Consider the following 5283-nt stretch of genomic DNA (forward strand, 5'->3'; position numbering starts at 1 on the left):
GTCAGCATATTAGAGTTAAGGGAATTTGTGGTACTCGTTAAGAGAGCATGCAAAGCGGAAAAGTTGGTTAAAGAGAGGAGAAAAGAAGCTATTAAGTCTCGTGACTCAAGAAAAAGACAGATAGGGAAATCGCATCAGTCCTCATCTAAGAAATCTAAGGAACTCACTACCCGATCGAATGCCTCAGTAGGGTTCTCGAATAGGAATAAGAACTAGAAGAACACGGCTTTTAGAGCCCAGATCACTTCTGTCGCAAATGTCGAAAGTGCTCGGCCAAATAGGCCAGAATGTCCGCAATATGGTAGACGTCATTTCAGCGAGTGCCGAGGCAAAGAAAGAGGATGCTTCAAATGTGGGTCACTGGACCATTTCATCTGAAACTGTCTCGAGCTTGATGACAAAGAGAACAAGCAAGATGTGAGAGCAAGTAGTGCTTTTTTGAGGGATAGACCACAAAAGAACCCAGGTACACCAAGAGATGCTCCAGTGCGGTCCGAGGGCATAGTGCCTGCAAGGGCTTACACTATTCGTGCTCGTGAAGAGGCAGAGTCTTCTGACGTGATCACGGATACCTTCTCTATCCATGATATGTCTGTTGTTGCTTTAATTGACCTAGGGTCTACCTACTCTTATATTTACATGAAATTGATATCTCGTATGAACATGCTAGTAGAGTCCACTAAATTTATAATAAAAGTGCTCAACCCTTTAGGCTGACATGTTCTAGTAAATCAAGTGTGTAGAAATTTTCCTTTGACAATTAGAGGTCATTGTTTTTCGGCTAAATTGATCCTATTGCCATTTAATGAATTTGATGTAATCCTTGGGATGGATTGGTTAACTTCTCATGGCATTGTAGTGGACTGTGGGAGAAAAGCTATAGAGTTGAAATGTGGAGACGGGAATGTTCTTCGGGTTAGGCCAGATGAATCAGATAACTTGCCCATGATTATATCATCTTTGACTGCTGAGAAGTATTTGAGAATGAGGCTTATCTCGCTTTTGTGCTGAATACTCAAGTGTATGAATTGAAGATTAAATCGGTACTAGTGGTTTGTGAGTTTATAGATGTGTTTTCGGAAAAGTTGCCCGAATTACCTCCAACTAGGGAAGTTGAATTTGGTATCGAGTTGATCCCTAGTACAGTAAGAGTTGACGGATAAGGGCTTTTCAAGACTGGTCTATTCACCGTGGGGTGCCCCGGTACTTTTTGTAAAAAGGAAAGACGAGTCGATGAGGTTATGTATCACCTATAAACAGCTCAACAAGGCAACTGTGAGAACAAGTTTCCTTTGCCCAGGATCGATTATTTGTTCGATCAGTTGAAGGGAGCCGTCGTGTTTTCTAAGATTGATTTGAGGTCTGGCTACTATTGGCTAAGAGTTAAAGAGTAAGATGTACTGAAGACTGTGTTTCGGATGAGGTACGGGCATTATGAGTTCCTCGTCATGCCCTTTGGTTTGACTAATGCCCCGGCGGTGTTTATGGATTTGATGAACTGTATTTTTTGGCCATATTTGGATGAGTTCGTAGTAGTCTTTATTGACGACATACTGATTTACTCGCGTGATGAGAGTTAGCACGCGAAGCATCTGAGGACGGTTTTACAAACTTTGAGAGATAAGTAGTTATACGCCAAGTTTAGTAAGAGTGAATTTTGGCTTAAAGAGGTTGGATTCTTAGGACACATCGTGTCGGGAGATGGGATTAGAGTTGACCCAAGCAAGATCTCGGCTATTGTTGAGTGGAAACCATCGAGGAATGTGTTAGGGGTTCGAAGCTCTTTGGGTTTGGATAGATACTATAGATAGTTTGTAAACGGATTCTCCATGATAGCTACTCCAATGACAAGGTTGCTACAAAAAAATGTTAAGTTCGAATGGACAGAAAAGTGCCAACAGAGTTTCGAGAAATTAAAGGCTTTATTGACCGAAGCACAAGTGTTAGTGCAACCGGAGTCAGGCAAATAATTTATGATATATAGCGACGCCTCCTTGAATGGTTTGGAGTGTGTGCTTATGCAAGAAGGTAAGGTTATAGCTTACGTTTTGAGACAGCTAAAGCCACATGAGAAAAACTACCCGACGCACGATCTGGAGTTGGAATCCATCGTGATCGCGTTGAAAATTTACAGACACCATTTGTATGGCGAGAAATGATGAGTATTTACCAATCACAAAAGTCTCAAGTATTTGATAACTCAAAAGGAGTTGAATCTACGACAACGAAGGTGGCTAGAGCTAATAAAGGATTATGAGCTGACGATTAACTATCACCTAGGAAAGGCGAATGTAGTCACTGACGTTTTAAGTAGAAAGTCATTGTTCGTCTTAAGAGCCATTAATACTCAGTTGACTGTGTCTAATGATGGTTCGGTTTTAGCAGAGTTGAGAGCTAAATCGACATTTCTACAAGAGATCCGTGAAGCTCAGAAAGGTGATAAGGAGTTGCAAGGTAAGACGGGTCAATGCGAGATGGCAAATGAATCCGAATTTCGTATTGATACCGAAGGATGTATAATATTCAAAGATAGAATTTGTGTACCCAATGACAATGAGCTTATTCAGAAGATTTTACGAAAGGCACATAGTGGTTTTTTGTCTATCCACTTGGGTAATATAAAAATGTACAATGACCTAAAGAAAATGTACTGGTGGTCAAAAATGAAAACAGACATTTCAGAGTTCGTTTCCAAGTGTCTTATGTGTCAGCAAGTGAAGGCCGAACACTAAGTACCCTTGGGTCTACTTCAGCATATCATGATCCCCGAGTGGAAGTGGGATCTGATTACTATAGATTTCATGACAAGTTTTTTGGTAACCCTGAAGAAAAAGGATGTTGTTTGCGTTATTGTGGATAGGCTAACAAAGTCGACACATTTTATACCAGTGCATACCGACTACTCCCTTGAGAAATTGGCTGACTTGTACGTTTCTGAGATTGTGAGGCTTCATGAAGTGCCTCTGTTGATTATTTCAAATAGAGACTTGAGGTTTACCTTGAGGTTTTGGAAGAAGTTACAAAAGGCATTAGGAACTAAACTGAATTTTAGTACGGCATTTCACTCGCAAACCGACGGTCAGTCAGAAAGAGTAATTCAGATTTTAGAGGACATGTTACGGTGTTGTGTTCTCGAGTTTCAAGGTTGTTGCTAAAGGTACTTACCATTAGTTGAATTGGCCTACAGCAATAGTTATCAGTCAAGTGTGAAGATGGCGCCCTATGAGGCTTTGTATGGGTATAAGTGCCGAACGCCTTTATATTGGATCAAGTTGAGAGAGAATTAGACTCACGGGGTCGACTTAGTCAGAGAGACTGAAGGAAAGGTTAAAGTGATTCGTGATTGCACAAAGGTCGCATAGGATAGACAGAAATCCTATGCGGACTTGAAACAAAAAGAGGTTGAATTTCAACTAGGTGATCAAGTGTTTTTGAAAGTATCCCCATGGAGAAAAGTTCTCAGATTTGGTAGAAGAGGCAAGTGGAGTCCTCATTTCATAGGACCTTATAAGGTTATCGAGAAAGTAGGACCGGTTGCCTATCGATTGCCTTTGCCACCAGAATTGGAAAAGATCCATGACGTGTTTCATGTGTCCATGCTACACCGATATAGATTAGACCCTTCGCATGTAATTGCGCCAACAGAGGTTGAGATTCATCCAGACATGACTTATGGCGAAGAGTCGATCAAGATTTTGGCTCGAGAAGTCAAACAGTAAAGGAATAAGATTATAACACTCGTGAAAGTTTTGTGGCATAGACATGGAGTCGAGGAAGCCACATGGGAACCTGAGGAGACTTTGAGAGATTAATACCCGAACTTATTCACCAGTAAGATTTTCGGGGACGAAATTTCCTAAGGGGGAGAAATGTAACGACTAGATTTTGGGCTTAGTCAAAACAGTGGTTTCGAGGCAAAAAATTTGAAGTTGAGAAAATTATTATATTAATTTTTTGGGGGTTATAGCATGATTATAAGGGTGTATGAAAATTTTGGTGAAGTAATTTTAGCGTTTGAAGGCTTAATTTCGAAAAATTACTAAATCGCATAAAGTGCAAAAGTCCTATTTTAATAGCTAAAGGTGACAAATAGGTAGAGAACCTAAATTTGGGGTCTTTAAAAGACAAGTAGACCCTAAGATAGTTCATGGTCGGCCATAGGAGACAATTTGGTCAAAAAAGTCCAAGTTTCGTAGGTTTGGTGGCTAATTTGACTAAAATAGAAATAAAATAAGAAAAAGATTATATTACATTCTCATCTTCTTCACTACCACCGATTTTTTAGCCATTTTTAAGGTTTTGAGCTTCAAAAATTTCAGCAACTTGTTCCTCTTGCAAGTAAGTGATTTACATACTTTTTGCTGATGATTTTTACATTTTTGGACCCCTTGAAGCATAAGCTTTCTATTAAAAGGACTATTTTGCAAAATAGTTAAGATTTTAGGGTTTTTCCATGAAAGCATATATGCATTTTTCTAAAATTTTATGGAAGGAAATGAGTATTAGATGTGCAATAAACAACTTTTGTGAAGGGATTTATCATGAAAACCCTAATAGGGACTATTTTGCATAAGTTGAAAATTTGATAATAACTATGTGAGATTGTGGAAATTTTGGATTTTCTATAAGATAAAAAGAGGTTCGACTAGGCTTTCAATATGAGGTAAGTTGATAAAAATCGATTTTCGGACCTAGGGGTAAAATGGTCATTTTACAAAAGTCTAGGCGCAAAATGGTCATTTTGCAAAAGTCTAGGGGCAAAATGGTCATTTTTCCCAAGTATAGATTATTGAGTGCCTAAATCGATAAAATGATTAAATTTATGGATTTTTGTTATTATAGATCAAGAAATTTAAACTTCAAACTTAGACTGGGGGAAGGCCAAGCAAATTGATTAGACCGACTAGACACCATATTTTGTAACCGAGGTAAGTTGTATGCAAATAATACAACTACATTGTCATTATATGTGATGAGTTAATTTAGCATGAATTACTTGATTGAGGAAATGAGAAGGCATGATGCTAATTAAGGTAGCAAAATTCCCGTTTAAACCATGGGAAATAAAATCGGATATTCATGCCATGATGTATGGACTATTATGAGCTAGTGTAAGACATGTCTGGGACATGCAACAGCCGCATTATGAGAGCCAGTGTAAAACTATGACAGCCCTAATGTGACCCTAGTCGGAAAGTGGTTTCGGGACCACAAAACCGAGTCGTAAAAATGATTAATTGTTATATTCTATGCTTATTATGTCTGTACATGCATATGTCGACG

Source organism: Gossypium hirsutum, chromosome A10 (genome assembly GCF_007990345.1).
Source record: "Gossypium hirsutum isolate 1008001.06 chromosome A10, Gossypium_hirsutum_v2.1, whole genome shotgun sequence".
Taxonomy (NCBI): domain Eukaryota; kingdom Viridiplantae; phylum Streptophyta; class Magnoliopsida; order Malvales; family Malvaceae; genus Gossypium; species Gossypium hirsutum.